General features: G+C 40.9%; 1 long non-coding RNA gene across 1 annotated transcript; it reads left to right on the top strand.

Moving 5' to 3' along the window:
* The first annotated feature begins 7,322 nt into the window (after positions 1 to 7,322).
* LOC104080969 lies at positions 7,323 to 15,490 on the top strand. The gene is made up of 3 exons (XR_683570.1): positions 7,323 to 7,450; positions 14,833 to 14,952; positions 15,384 to 15,490. It is a non-coding gene; the product is annotated as an uncharacterized LOC104080969 (long non-coding RNA).
* The last annotated feature ends 1,190 nt before the right edge of the window (positions 15,491 to 16,680 follow it).

Here is a 16,680-nt window from a genome sequence, read left to right as displayed (position 1 = left end):
TCAGCTTCAGGTATTCCTCGTAAGTTTGACCACCTCTATTGAAGTTAGACTTTCTTATAAATAGTGCTTGAATAGCACTGTGTAGTGAAGTCCTTGACCTTGTCCATGCACCTTTTAAGGTGATGTCTCATGACTTTAAGCACTGCAGTTAAGATGAGTTCTTATATAAAGTGTTTCTCTAGTATTTCGTATCCTAGTTTAAGAGGTTCCTGGTATAAATCCTCCCTTCCACTTCTCCTGTTCAGTACTCTTTAAAATCACATGCATAGGCAGAGAGGTTCTTGAAAAGTGATATTATAAGAGGCAGATATATAAAAGCAAACCCCTCCAACAAACAAACGGTTGAACGCCAGGTGCACGTGAGCCAGTTCGGACAAGTAGGTCCTTTGCTAGCAGTGATATACTGAATTCCTAACAGGCGTAGCAGATGACTCTGTTGGGAGCTGATAACGCACCTACTCAGTGCATGACACAGACAATTTTGGATGAGGAGATGTAAAAATAAACATACCTGGTACATGTAACAACTATGAGATACGGAAGTCAGGAAACAAGGAAGAACACCATTTAAAAGGACAAAGACATTTTGCCCTTGTTAAGGGAAACTGTTTCTGTTATCTGGAATATTGGAGGAGCTGGTATGCCCTGGGGGAAAAAAGCCAATTACTCTGGATAGTAGGAAGCACAGCATGGGCGTACTCAAAAGATGAAGCAAAATGCTAACCCGGTTGAGTTGACTCGTAAAACAGCGTTGCAGTGTGTTCAGGAAGCATGCTGCACCACCTGGCTTTCAGGAAGGGCTTGAGAGGTGGGCTGTGGTGCCAGACCCAGACCAGTTTCTTGTGTTGCAGTCTGCCAGCAATTCCAGCTGCTGAAACGTTTCAGTGGCTCTGCAAAGGCTAGCATGAGTGCATGAAGACTGACACTGGGCTGGCTGTTTGATTTACTATAGTGCTGTTTAGCTGTATTTGCTGCTTGTTCTCCAACATGTCATGTCCCAGGAGCAAAGTATGATACGCAGAAGGCTTTCCATTATAAGGCGCCGGGGCCTGTCCAACAACTTAAACCTGTAAGACCAACACCAAACTTTTCTGTAGACGTTGTAATATCCCCTCCCAATATTCTTCATGCTGTGTGCAATACTGCACATGAGTATAGTAGGAAAACCTATTAGAGCTAGTCTTTATTAAAGTAAAATCTGAGTCCATTTTCTAAAGCCTATTCACTTGCTATATCTGGAAAATACTTTACTATTTTTGCCTACTACACACAAGCTACTTCATGTAGTATTAGGGAGTAGAGTCCTTTGAACTTGCATGCAAGCATTTCCACTGATGCAACTTATGCTTTTACCTCTCTGTGAACCTTGTAGTGCAGTGCTAGCAATTTGTTAAAAATCCCCAAGGCAAGAAGGGAACGCTGCGCTCCTCTGCTTGTATAACCTGCAAGACTGAACTGTGTTGTGTGTGGGCATCAGGCAAATAATAAGGGTATGTAAGTTGATGCTTTGTGGTACGACTGAAGGAAAAATGAAGTATGTATTGAATACATGAGACTTCTGTGCGTAACAGTATTATGCAGTACAGTACTATACGGGAAAACAAATTAGCTTTTACATCAGCATGCCACAGTGTAACCTAGTTCAAAATAATAGCTTGAGTCCTGGGGGCGGCATAGCCACATCAGTTCAATTAGCCATGCATTGAACACCACAAAAATGTGGCTATTCTGCTGCTGCTGCTGCAGAGGTAGCTCATTTCAAGCTAGCATGGGGATCTCCATGTAGTGGTGTGGTGTAGCCATACCTGATATTTCTGACAGTGTATACTAATAGTAGTATAGTAATATGCTCTGTGGTTGGGAGGAAGAAGAGACTGCTCAACGAGGTGAGCGTTTTTGTTAACTTCAACCTGTTTCGTTTTCTATTTCTTTTCAAATGTTCCTTTTAGAACAAAGGTTTTCTCTTTTTTTTCTTTTTTTTTACCTCCTCATTCTTCTGTAGTTTGTGACCTAGGCTAAAACCAGCAGTTTTCTAAACAGTAAATATATAGGTAACTGGTTTGATTGCAGTCTTACCACTGCCTTTTAAAAGTAGATTTAAAACATGATCGCAGTTGGTTTCTTTATTGACTTTCTTAGGGTATATACTAAAGTTATTTACCTCTCAGCTTCTGCATTAAGTTTATAAGCATTTGATGAAAAACTGTTTCTGCAGTCATACTCTTGTTACTGTGTTCACTTGCAGGCATCAGGATGATCAACCACCAGAGTACGCTGTGAAGTGACAGGCTGAACACAGAATCCCCTTCCTGTGTCTGTTCTCTGTGCCTAGAACAGGGGCGAGAGCTGCTTTCTTGACCAGAATACTTCATTCAGTCATGTAATACTTTCAGGCAGCTGTAACTTCACTGCTTTTGAAGGGTCCTCTGGTACTGCATGTTTTTTTTTAAAGGATGAAATGTTAGAAAAATACTTACACTGGATTTAACATACTCTAAAAAATCATCATATGGTTAAATTCCATCCTACCAGTGAGCATGCAGTGTCCCAGTGTCTTCCATGTTCCTCAAGCAAGATACACGTGTCCATACCTCTTGTCATCCTCCCTCCATGGCATGCTCTCATTTGTTCTTGGCTACTGCTCAGGACTCAGTGCGTGGTTATAATAAAGACAAGATTTTACTCCTCAGATCTAGTAAGACTGCTCCAGCAGTCTCCCAAAAGCACACGTTGGTGTCTAGGAAGCACTTAAAAATTACTTTTCAGATTTGAATATCTGACTGGGTTTCATCAACCATTACAATAAAGGATGAGCAAGGTTCCCGTGCATTCAGGAAGAGGTGTTCATGCTGCTGTTTGATGTGTAGCAAACTTGCATCTGAAGGGAGAATAGTAGGCAAGACTACTTGAAAACTCTGACCATTTTGAAACATCGCATTAGGCTGGTGAACCTGCTGCAGGTTCTTGGACAGATCTTGGAATACAATAGATTAATATCTGCATGATGGCTTAATGCAGGAAAAACAACCACGTAAAATACAGATTCCATCAGTGGATTTGGAAAGTACTATGCATTCAGATGTGCATCAGTTGTGGATTAAAAGACTCACAGATCTTGTGTGTCAGCATTAAAAAATGGTTCATGCATATTTCGTGCCATTATTTCATGCCCCAGCAGTTAATTGTCTGTATGAAAGTGGTGTGTCTGCCTCATAGCAGCTGGGTTTGGGAAGTTTGCAGATGATAGTGGAAAAAAAACCTGTTACACAGCATGTTTTGTCTGCAGCTGTGGTGTAAGCTCAGTCGGGATCCCCACAAAAAATGTCCTGAGCTAATTTGGGCTTCTGCAGCCACTGCTCATCAGCCGGCGTTGGCAATGAGGTCCTCTCCCAAGTCAACGCTTGAGTTTTGGGCCCAGAATAGCATCCCAGGGGGTGAAGTTGTTTCCCGAAAAGCCCTTCTGAAACAGCAGCTGGGTCTGGCTGCCTGTTTTGACATGCTCATCTGCTCTCTCTCTTCACCTGTGAGTGGTGAACAGGCAGGGAACAGGAAATCATTTCAAAAACTGTAGCTGTTGCTGCTACCACAACTTTCGTATTCTTCTCATTAGTGCAGTGGTGGCTTCTGAAGCTGCAACTACCTGAGCAGTTGTGCCGTAAACCTCCCCCTCTGTTTGTGATGGCCGGGCACATCTGTTCCTTAACTCTCTGTACTTTGAAAGCGGTACTGGCAGCCAGAAGAGTAGTAGGTTGTGGAAGAAGAGGCTTTGTGGGCTTTTTAATGAGTGCAGGGGTGGAATGTGGAGACATAGAGGAGGTTTCCTCATTCACGTCGCATTTTGGGATCAGTCTCATGTTGCACAGTGGTAGCACAAAGGTTGGGACACTTGCCTGTGAGATTACGAGGGTGGTTTGGGGGAGAACTTCTCCATTGCACCAGGGGGAAGCAAAGATCCATGGTGAAAGCTAGTTTTTTGCTCTTCGTCATGGCGTGGGCATGTTTTGCTGGTTATTACGAAATTACTCTGTTCACTTAGATGGGAGCTCAGCATGTGTGTTGCAGCAACAATGCTATTACTGCCTGTTGTTTGAAAGAATTACCATTTAAGAAGTACTTTAGGGTTGCAAATTTATTCTGAGCTCTTTGAAGATAGTATATGATGTATTTTAACTCTTCAGGGTCAAAATGAGTGTTTGTCCTTTCATTCTACTTTCTTTACATGGCATAGAGGCACTGTGGTTTTTCACCTCTTTGTGCACATTTACATTGGTGCTGCATGTAGTCACTGGTACCCAGTGTAGGTTGGCAGTACATGTTTCCATCCAGCACGCAGTTGCAGATCCATCAGACTAGAATTTTGCTTTCTAAATTTTACCTTTACATTCTAAGTAAGGAATTTGACTTGGATGTCAGAATGCCTGATTGTGCAGTATCTGGGATTGTTAGTCATTTTTGGTCTTACTGGTTGAAACGTTCCACAGCAGTGGGAAGGTTGCGCCTTCACTGGTGACCTCACAGCGGTCCTTTATAAAGATCTGTATGCTGTTGAGGGGTAAAGCAAACTACTGCATTGTACAGTGGAACACTTGGAAAAAACATTTCAGGAGATGCATTATTTATCTGGAAGAGTTTATCTTTCTCAAGTTTACTGGATAAGAATAAACTTATCAACCATGATGACATTTTGAGACGCTTGAGAGTAGAAGTTTCCGTTACTCATGTGATGTTCCCTGTGGGTGACTGTCACATTAATGGGTTAGTTACTTCTGTGTTTTTTCACTTGGTGACATGCTTAAAAATAAGGACTTTTCCTCTGTAACAAGGTTTAAAGTGTCTAAGTTGAAAGCTAAAAGAAGGTTCATAATAAAAATGTGTGTTCACACTTTTGGAGAAAACAGGGTTCTGTTGGTTCGTTATTTTTGAATGCATTCAAATTAGGAATCAACTTGATAGGATAAAGTATTTCAAGTGTGTATTACCTGTAATGTAAAAATGATCTAATGATACTAAAATTACAGTGAAATCTTAATATAAACATTAAACCTGTATGGAAATACATAGTCACAGTGGTAAATCTAGTGATTTGCTTGTCATGTTTTTTGTGGTAATGTGATCCTTATGTGAAAAGTATTATAGGATTAATGAGTTCTTGTAAAAATTTATTTAAGCTCATGAAATAATGTAAATGTATTTGATAGTAAAATAACAAGTTTTATCAAACTTCTGTTCAGAAATGTCTACTGTTCTGACAAATACTATTGTTCTGATTTAGGCTGTACTTTCAAATATCTGTTGTATCCTGGTTATAAAACTGACCTTTTCACATTAAAAAATGTTAATTTAACTAAGTTAAGTTAACTAAGGGAGCATTGGCTGAGGTTTCTAGTGAATATGTGTGTGCATTGTGTCCACAGTAACTTTCAGGCAGCTCCAGCTTCTTTTTTCCCCCAGTGTTCTACGGTACTCTGATGGCTTCAGACTTCTTTGAAGCGTCCAACTAAATCAGAGGAATGAATAATTTAAAAAATGGATGGCTGGAGACTGTAGACCTTGTTTTTGGAGAGCAATAAAATCCAAAGAAAGTTATTAAATTAAAAGGTGGATAGTTTTCTTGCATTAAAAGAAAATTCAGCCAGGCTTTCTGCCCTCCTGATATGTCTCACACAGAAAATCTAATCATAAAAGTAGAGCTTATTGTTAGCGGAGTAACGTCAACCTGTGTCAATCCAAGCCACTGCCTCATTTCTGTAAAAGGATAGTTCTTCAAGGCATTAATTGCTTAAATGGGGTAAGGAAAGTGAGTCTGTAAATAATTAACTCAAAGGTATAGATTGTGGACTGAAAGAAGAGTTTCAAGTACAGGTTTACATTACAATACACACAGGAAGAGATGTTTTCTTCACATGGTGAACATAAGAAGACTGCAGACTTCAAGGTGGTGTGAACTTGGAACAGCTAACAGTGCCCATCGAAGTTCTTCTTGATGTCATCAGTTAGTACTTGGATGAGGATCATGCTTAAATTATGTAGTAAGAACCGTGTTTTCGATGGCAGTGGGATTGTGCCATAATTAAAATCCTGGCTTTGGTCCCTATTACCATCTTCCTTTTCTAGCAGCTCACCCTTCTAGTGCGCAGCAGATGTTGATGGAATCATTCATGGTAGTCAGTTTATCTGGATACACACTAAATGTTTCCTGTATTACACTTTTTTAATGCAGTTTTGTTCTTCCGGTGCTCCTGCTCTTTAATTCCCATTAGTACTTTTAAAGTAGTCTTATTGCTCCTTTTGTTATCTAAGAATAATGACAACAGAGCTACAGATTTCATAATACCCTGCAAAAAAGCAGTTGTCTGAAAATCAGTAGGTTCCATGCAATAACTGAGATGTTTGGAAAGGAAGTAAATGTGATTAAAGTTGCATGTGTGAAAAGGGGAAAAGTCATAGAAGAAATAGTATTTCAGAGTTTCTGTATTGGCTTGAATTGTTGGGCAAGACTTTGTGTTTTGTTGCATCAGCTACACCAACAGCTTAGGGTGAATTGCTGGGTATACTCCTGCTGGATGTTCCACCTGACAGTTTTTAGTAAATGTGTGTTGCAGCTTTCTCTGTTCTCTGCTTGCTTTCTTCTGAGTGTCCTTTCTGAAAGTCATGCTACAAGGGGGAAAGAAGTTCTGTTTTCACAAAAGTCCTTATTTTATTCATTTCTTTATTAATAATTGTAATGATGGAATGGAAGGAAGATGAATATCATGTAAATTAACTTAGATATGTGTCCTTGAATGGTGGATCCAAGTGTGGTGAAGAGAAAGTCAATTTATTCAGGACATTTATTCAAGTAGTTGCTACTTCATAGCCTCTAGAGTAAAAGCTAATTTTAATCCCTAACGAAAAGGAAACAAAAGCATTTGTTTTAACTAGATGTGCATGTATATTTTGCTAGCAAAAAAGAGTGTTTTATTTCCTGAAACATGATTGAGCCTTAGGAGGGCTGCATAGGAGGGCATGACCTCTATAGGTGCAGAGAGCTTAGGTTTAATTATAGCCAAACCATTAATTTCATAACAGAATGCTGAAAACAAAATGTCTGATTAATGTTTAACTGTCACTAATAACTCCAAAGACGTCCTTTGGTTGGTGTGATTTTCCTATCTATTTGCAAGTTACTGAGAACTTGGGAAGTTGTTGAGATAAAAAGTCAAGGTGGTGCCACTGCTGTTATGTTTTCCAATCACCTGTTTAAATATGTCACTTTTAAAATTAGAGATTTAGAGATTTTTCTCTAAAGTGGCTTTTTTTGTTTGTTTTTTTTTGTCTTTAAGATAAAGCACCTTTGTCAAAGAGTCTGTTACTAGTCCCAAGTGCCATCTCGATTCTATTGACTCTGCTCTTCCAACATTATCAGAAGTTCTTTGCATATAACCTACAAGCTATAAAAGAGGATTTTCAGGTAAGAGTCAGTTCATTTTGCGTGGAAAGAGGCTGCAAACTATGCTCTTCTATGAGATTTTTTTTTTTCCCCAGTCTGTTTCTCCTCTGGTTCTTTCCCTTTGTTCACTGTTGTAGACCAGATTGTTCTTACCTTTTTTTATGTCACCCCATGAGGCCACTTTTTGGAAGAAGTGAGGAAAAACTGATCTGAAACTATCAACATGGCTTTTCACTTCTTTCTTGTGTCTGGGAAATGATTGGATTTGTATCATTTTTCCTTCCAGCCACTGGCATTTGGAAGCTTGCTGTGAATGAAGTGTGATTTAACCCATGTAATAATATAAGTATTTTGATATGAATGTTAATATCTTGTTCTTAGTTTTTGAGGCTGAAGAGGACTATTGTGATCAGGTATTCTGATTATATATGATTTACGTTAACAACACAGGCGATAACTTTCACTCTGTAACTTCTGTTGTAGTTAGTTGTGGGAAACTGAAATTTGCCTGTTGAAGAGAACTGCTTCTTCTAATTTGAAGATTCCAAGTGATGGGGGAGTTTGTCATGCTCCTCAGTAATCTGCTGAATTGGTTAATTATCTTACTAGACATTTCTTACTTATTCCCAGTTCAAACTGAGATACTTTATCTTTTAGGTATTGCATCTTGTAAGATTTTGTTCTCAGCTTAATTAAGAATCCGTTAGTTATCAGTTGTGATTGTTGAAATAATGCACTTAGAAGTGATTAGATAAGTTTTGTGGCGATTTGTTGGGGGTTTTTTTTGGTTTTTTGGAAATGGCATACTACCACAGAGAAGGGTCAGCAAATGCCTCTGTAGTTATCTTATCCCACACGTTTTACAGTTACATCAAAAAAAAGTATGTAGTCAACTTAATGTCTTTGAGGATGCTGACTGTAGCCTGTAAGCCTTAAAAGGTTATTAGACCTAGCTAGTGATACTCTGTGCCGTAGCACTATCTGTGATCTTTCTTGTCAAGAACAAGAGCTTTGTTGTAATGATGTAAATTACAACTCTGCAAGAACACTGATCATGTTTTCCAAGTGTCTTGCTGATGCTGTGTAGCAAAAATACACAAATTAATGTCTGCCTTTTAAAAATGTTACAACCAAGTGTTTGGGGAGGGGGAGGAGAAAGTCTGAGAAACTATTCAAGTTTTAAATGGAAATTTTGTGGGTTTGGGGTTTGTTTGCTTATTTGTTTTGCAGTTTGTCTTTAGAAGAGTCCTCTCTTTCCATTTGTTTGATCTGCTGAAAAACAGTAGTAGCTGTGTTTTATTCAAAGGAACCATCTTTACTGTGTCTTAAGCATAAACATTTGCAAGTATCTGTAGAAGCTGTGTCTTTTATTGTGGTGCTTTGGGGAATTTGTGGGTTTGGGTTTTTTTCTTTCCTGAAATTGTTGTTTCATTTATTGTCATAGCCTTTGGAGTAAGCTTTATACTGTATAATTGCATACCTCTGAGATCAGGGAGAGCAGATTGTTTAACTCCTGTCTGATGCTAATATTCAAATGAGAACACTTACAAGAAAATTTGTTTAGAATAAATGCATCAGGGGGGATGAGTTTAATGGAATGGAATTTTTCCAGGGGCTGAACAGACATTTTGGATATTGAATATTAGCACTTGTTAAAGCTGATAGAAAGCATAGGAAATATAATGTGCAGTTGCAGAAGAATGCTTTTGATTTGGAAGGCAAAATATGTACTGTCCAAAACTAAAAGATCTTTGTCTCCATAAAGGGGACCCTCAAGAACAGTGAAGAAACTGTGTGTAAAATTAAGATCTTGATTACATTAGACCTATGGTTTTTTTAGGCTGGCTAAAGTCAAGCACAATTAAACTTAGAAGCCTTCCATAGCCTATGCAAGGGCTGTTCAGTTAATGTGTATCATGAAATGTTCAGCTTCAAGGTCACAGCCCTGCCAGTTTGGACTCCAGGAGGGCTGGTACTCAAGCTACTGGCTAGTTTTTAACATTGGGCATGTTGACATGGGACAGCTAGAATGGTGAGGTCCCACTTCTTTCTTCTTGCTCAGTCCTTTGGTATGCCGGGGAAGTTAGAGGCTGAAGCATCGGTTGAGGCCTGAAGACCTTGAGAAACGTAAGGCTCAGGTAGTGTGTTGGTACTTGGACTTCCACAGAGGGGAGTGTGTTGGTACTTGGACTTCCACGGAGGGGAGAATGCCTAGCAGGCTGTGGCTTAGGAAAGGGAGCTGGGAGAGCCAAAGCTGAGCGGGAAGCTAGCGAGGGAGATGAAAGGCAGCAAGGAAGGTTTCTGTAACTACATCTGCAGCAAAAGAAAGGCTTAAGGAGAGTGTGGGCCCAGTCCTCATTGTGGCAGGGGTCCTAGGTGACAAGGGATATGCAAAAGGCTGAGGTATTCAGGCAGATATATTTGTTATTGTACTAGCATGTTTTGCCTTCAGGCCTCCAAGGTCCCTAAGCCTTCTGGCAGAGTCTGTGAGAGTGAAGCAGTATCCACTGTTGAGTTAGGGATCACTTAACCTAACTATACACACACAAGTTAATGGTACCAGACGGGTGGCCTCTGAGGGTGCCAAATGAGCTGGAAATGTAATTGTGAGTCCTTTCTCTAGCATCTTTGAAAGGTCACGACAATTGGTGGAGGTACCCGTTGACTGGAGAAAGGCAAACATCAAACCCATCTTCGGGAAGGGCAGGAAGGAGGATCCAGGTAACATCAGGCCACTCAGCCTTATCTTGGTCCCTAGGAAGGTCATGGAGCAAATCTTTTCAGAAGCCATTTCTCAACACATGCAGGACACAAAGGTGACTGGGAGCAGCCAACCAAGGTGAAGTGGACAGATCCTGTGGGTCACAATTGGTTGCACAGCTGGTGTCGGCAACAGGGTTTTGGATTTTGTGCCCATGGGACCTTCTCTGAGGTTTGAGGACTACTTAGAAGAGATGGGATCCACCTGACCAAGTGGGACAAAAGCATCTTTGCTAACAGGCAAGTCAGCCAGAGGAGAACTTTAAGGAACGACACAGGAGGAAGATGACAACCCACAGTCAAGTGAGGAGGCAGTGGACTGGGTTAGTCAGTAAAGGGTATAGGGTGAAGTGAACAGAAGGGATCTTGTAATCAACAAAACAGGACTGAAAAGGACCTACTTCAAGTGTATGCAGATAAATAAGGAAGTGTCTACGGGACAGCATTGTGTGGAACACTCCCATACGTTTTCTGGGAAATCAGTGTGACTGGATGCCTCTCTGAAGTGTCTGTACACTCGTGCATGCTACATAGGGAACAAATAAGAGGAATTAAAGGTCATATGCCATTACAGGGCTGTGATCTCATTGGTGTCACAGAGATGTGGTGGGTTAGCTCACGTGACAGGAGTGCTGCAACAGGCAGATAGAAGCTCTTTAGGAAGGACAGGAAAGGAGGGGAATTGCTCTTTATGTGAAAGAGCAGCAGGACTGCACAGAGCTTTGTCTTGGGACATGAGGAAGTTGAGAGTTTATGGGTCAGGATTAGAAGGGGCAGACCAGCAGAGCCAACTTTGATGGTGGTGTTTGCTACAGGCCACCTGATCATGAAGAAGTAGATGAGGCCTTCTTCAGACACTTGGAAGAAACCTCACTATTTCAGCCCTTGGCCCTCATGGAGGATTTTAACCATCCTGATACATGCCAGGAAGACAACGCAGCAGGGCACAAGCAGTCCAGGAGGTTTCTGGGGTGCATTGATAGCAATTTCCTAACACAGATGATCGAGCAGCTGATGAGGGGAGACATTGTGTCTGAACCTCACACGTACAAACAAAGAAGAAGAACTGGTTGGGCATGTGAAGATCAGGGGCAGCCTTTGTTTCAGTGACCATGAGATGGTGAAGTTCAGGGTCCTGAGAGGAGGGGACAAGGCAAATTGCAGGATTGCAACCCTGGACTTCAGGAGAGCGGACTGGCTCATCCAGTGTGCAAGAGTCAAGCAAAGGTGTCAGGAGGCCTGCATGGATGAACGAGGAGCTCCTGACTAAACCTAAACATAAAAATGAAGCACACGAGAGGTGGAAGCAGATCAGATGACCTGGGAGGAATATGGAGACACTGTCTGAGCATGCAAGGATGGATTAGGAAAACCAAAGCCCACCTGGAGTTGAATCTGACAAAGGACATGAAGGGCAACAAGAAGGGCTTCTACAGGAATATCAGCAAAAGGAAGACTAAGGAAAATGTGGGCCTGCTGCTGCATGGGAATGGGGACCTTGAAACAGAAGACATGGAAAAGGCCGAGGTATCCAGTGCTTGCATTGCCTCGGTTCTTTACTAGTAAAGTTTACTTGTTTTCAGCAGTCCTAGGTCCCTGAGATCAGTGTGAAAGTCTGGAGCAACAAAGGCTTAAACTCAGTGAAGGAGGATCAGGCTAGGGAACATTGAAACTAACTGGATATACACAAGTTCATGGGACCTGATGGTATACACCAACAAGTTTTGAAGGAGTTGGCTCGTGTCATTGTGAGGCCACTCTGGATTATCTCTGAAAGCTCATTGCAATCAAGGAAGGTTCCTGAGGACTGTAAGAAAGCAGATGTCATTCCTATCTTCAGGAAAGGCAAGAAAGGATCTACAGGCCAGTCAGCATCACCTGGATCTCTGGGAAGTCCTCCTAGAAATCATTTTCAGCCACACAAAGAACAATAAAGTGACTAGCGGTAGTCAGCACAGATTTATGAAGTGGAAATCTTGTTTGACTAACCTAATAGCTTTCTATGATGAGGTAGATGACTGTCTTGGTGGGTGAGAGGAGAGAAATGGATGTTTTTTGTTTTGACCTTAGTACTGCTTTTTACACTGTCTCCCGTAACATCCTCGGACAAACTGATGAAGTGCAGATTAGGTAAGTGAGCAGTGAAGTGGATTGAAACCTGGTTGACCTGAAGGGCTCACAGGGTTGTGATCAGCTGGAGGCCAGTCCTTAGTGATGTACACCAGGGATGAATATGGGGGCCAATACTGTTTAGTGTCTTCATTCATAACCTGGGCAGCAGGAGAGTGTGCTCTCAACAAGCCTGAGGATGATGTAAAACTTGGATGCATAGTTGATAACCTGTTAGTTCTGCTGCCATTCAGAGGGGAGAAAAGTGTCAACAGGAACCTCAAGAAGTTCAGCAAAGGCAAATGCCAAGTCCTGCCCTTGGAGAGGACTAACCCCATGTACCTGTACAAGCTGGGGGCTGACCAGCTGGAAATCAGCTTTACAGAAAAGCCCCTGGGGTCCTCGTGGAGGACCAAGTTGAACATGAGCCAGTAATGCAGCATTGTGGCTAAAACTGCCAACAGCATCCTGGGCTGCATTAGGAAGAGCCTCACAAGGAGGCCTGGTGGGGCAATCCTTCCTCTCTACTCAGCCCCAGTGAGACCATATCTGGAGGGCTCCTGAGTACAAGATAGACCTTGACATATTGCACTGAGTCCAGTGGAGGGCCACTGGTATGGTCAGGGTCTGGAGCATTTGGTGTATGAGGAGAAGCTGAGAGAGCTGGGATTGTTTAGCCTAGAGAAGAGAAGACTCGGAGTGGATCTTACCAATGTGTGTGAATACCTGACAGGAGGGAGCAAAGAAGAGGGAGGCAGGCCCAGTGGAAGGACAAGAGGCAATGGGCACGAATTGAAATACAAGAAATTCCATTTAAAGAAAAAGGTTTTTTACTGTCAGACTGATCGAACAGAGGAACAGGTTCCCCAGAGAAGTTGTGTAGTCTCCATCCTTGGAGATATTCAAAATAAGACTGGGACATGGTCAGTTAACATCCTGCTCTAGTTGACTTTATTTTGAGTGAAGATGTCGGACTAGATGATCTCCAGAGGTCCCTTCCTACCTCAACCTATGATTCTATGAAAGCATGCCTGACCAACTGGTTGCTTTCTTTCATGAGGCAAGTGGTGCTGCGGACAAGGGGGAGTCTGGATTTTGGACCTTGACTTTAGCAGGGCCTTTAACCCAGTCTCCCATTGTGTCCTTGAAGCCAGATTGGTGAGGTATGTACCGAATAACTGGACAAGAAGACAGGTGGAAATTTGTCTGGACTCTTAACAGAGATGTGGTCATTGGTGCAAAGTCCACCTGGCAGGTATTAATTAGGGCAGGGCCCCTCAGGGATCAGTATTGGGACCAGTACTCTTTAATGTCTTCATTAGTGACCTGGATGATTCTATGGAGTGCACTCTATGCACTCTATGCAAGTTTGTGGGTGATCCAAAATTGGTGGGAATGGTCAATATGTTGGAAGCCAGGGCTGCTATTCAGAGAGACCTTGCCAAGCCCAAAAAATGGGCTGGCGGGAACTTCATGAAGTGGAAAGTCCTGCTTTTGGGATGGATAACTCCAGACTGCAACAGTGCAGGCTGGGGGAGGGGCGGGGCAAGTGTTTGGGAAGTAGCTCTGCAGAGAAGGACCTGTAGATCTTGGTGGACAACAGGAATCAGCAGTGCTCTCTTGCAGCTAAGAAGGCCAGCCACCTCCTGGACTGTATTAGTGACAGTGTGGCAGTAGGTCAAGGCAAGTGGCCCTACACATCTAGTTGACAGTGCTCCAGATGTGGTCTCACAAGTGCCCAGTTCTGGGATCCTCAGTACAAAAAAGATACGAACACACTGGAGCGGGTCCACCAGGACAGTCAGAGGGTTGGATTATGTGACATACAAGGAGAGGCTGAGAGAACTGGGTCTGCCCAGCCTTGAGAAGAGAAGGCAAAGAGGAGACACCTTATTGGTGTCTACAAGTACCTAATCAGAAGCTATAGAGAAGCTGGAGCCAGACTCTGCTTGGAGGAGTACTGAGGTAGTGCAAGAGGTAGGGGATGCAAGGTGGAACATGGAAAATTCTGCCTACATGTAAGGATTTTATTTATTTTTTTAAACCGTGGGGATGGCCAAACACTGGCACAAGTTGCCCAGAGAGGTTGTGGAATCTCCATCTTTGGAGGTGTTCAGGACTCAACTCGACATGGCCCCGAGCAAGCTGATCGGATTAGACCTGCTTAGAACAGTACACTGGACTGGCTGATATCTGGAGGTCGCTTCAAAAATACTCTTTTTCTGTAATTTTACAGTTTACTAGGGTTGTGATTTCCATTTTTATTTGTAAATGTGAGCTAGGGACATAAAAATATATTTGACCTCATTTAATTTGTAGATTTATTCTAACAGGTAGACCTCTTCCTTGAAAATATTTTATTTTTAAACAAACTTCTTGAACTCTCCATAACATTCTACTCTCTCTATTTCCCTCCTTAAATGTACTGCATTTCTGTTATCTGACTTTGGTATTATACTCACTCTGAGCACAAATTCTGTAAAGAATTTCCTTGAAGGAAGAGAAACTTAACATGATGATCTTTAACCTTCTAGATTTGGAGACTTGTATGTGGGAGAACAGTATGTCTTGATCTGAAGGACACATTCTGCAGCAGTCTGCTCATTTACAACTTTAGAATATTTGAAAGAAGATATGGCAGCAGAAAATTTTCAGTAAGTTCCAGTTACATCTTTTTTTTAACAGAAACTATTTTCTACGCTGTTTAGATGTAGTCTTGGATTAATATTGCAGTTTTATTACTAACATTTTGTATAGAAAATAAAGGGTTTTAAAGAGAATTTGGTTTTCATAAATCTAAATTTATATTGATAATATCTTTCAATCACTGGATTATTCTAACTAAAGTTTGCAGCTATCTCAGTTGAAAGTTAGCAGACCCATAGAATTTAATTTTGGTAACGAATCTAACTCTTCATTCTTCAGTATCTAGACATGTAGATCTGGAATTATGTTGTGATAACGATTTTATTTATCTTAATTGAATGTGTATAGTGGTTTTCTTATTTTGTCTTTTATTTAGAGATACATTAAAACCTTATTTTTGAACTGTTGAGTTAATTCAAATTAAACTTTTTCTTTCCAGTCCTTTTTACTGGGTGCTTGGATGCTCTCAGCTTTGTTTGATCTTCTCCTTGTAGAAATTGCTGAGTATATATTTGGCATCACCATCAACAGCTTGCCTTCTGGTTTGTAAGTAGTTCCTAATGGATTGGTTATTTTAGATGTAGTTTCAAGGGATTATTTTGTGCAGATTTTAGTTTAAAAAAACTTTCTTCATGTAGCCCTTCAAATTAAATTTAATCCTCTTTTGAACTACAGTATAAAGGTTCTGACATAACTATTATGTTTTGAATATCCATTTCCTAGTTGTGAGCTGTGGTTAATTAATTTATGATTTATCCATATAATGATTACTTTCCATTCTGTTAGTCGCAGTTCCACTGTTCCAATCAATCAGCATGATTGAAAAGCTGCTTGCAGTGCACAAATTACTGCCGTATTTGGTTTTGTTCATTTCAATAAATCTCGTAACTGAAATCAGGTTGGTGCTGATTTCTTTCTTAAATCACAAAGATAGCACAACTGTAATTCATATCTTTATGTTCACTTTTAAATGCATATGCAGTTATATGCATTTCATACCGGTATTTCATATTCGTGTTTCAAAAATTGAGTGCTAGAGCATGTTATTCCACTTAGTGTTTGCATCTGAAGCTCTTAAAGCTTTAAGGTATTTAGTGGTTCAATTTCACATAATCTATATTTGAGATTTCTGCATTTAATAGGAGCTGTACATGTTACAGTAGATCTGTAGAGCTTGCAGAGCCTTTGTGGTTAAGCTTCTGACAAGTGAGATCAGCCTCATACAGACTTGAGTTTCCATGTGTTGCACACTCTGAAGTAATAATAAAAGCTCTTGGAGTGAGATTTTTAATGCTAAACACCATACTAGGGTTTTTTTTTTTTACTTCTACTTTTTTAGTGTGTCTCTTGAAAATAGCTAAAGGCTGATTACTAAGGAAGAAAAAGCATGTGTTTGACATTATAAAGATGTCTTTTTTTGTAGTGTATGAGTTTTCAAAAGGAGTAATACTGCAGTTATTCATCATGTTTGCTACCTTGGAGTTTGTTGCTTGGACATAGGCTGCTAGTGTGTCTGGACAAATTCAGTATTTTAATCTGTGTAAAAAGATACTTTGTGCAAGAGTAGGGTGTAATAAATGCGCACATTACACCCACAGGGAGCTAATGAACAGTTTGACTATTATACCTTTTGATGGTATTTTTACCTATGACTGCAGAATATTGTCAGTTACAAAGAAATCTGCATCAAAGAAATTTTTAGTTGAATGAAATAGAAACATTACCTACATATGCTT

The sequence above is a fragment of the Fulmarus glacialis genome, unplaced genomic scaffold (genome assembly GCF_000690835.1).
Source record: "Fulmarus glacialis isolate BGI_N327 unplaced genomic scaffold, ASM69083v1 scaffold918, whole genome shotgun sequence".
Classification (NCBI taxonomy): Eukaryota; Metazoa; Chordata; class Aves; order Procellariiformes; family Procellariidae; genus Fulmarus; species Fulmarus glacialis.
Note: the sequence above shows the minus strand (reverse complement) of the source record. Positions and strands in the feature narration are given on the sequence as shown.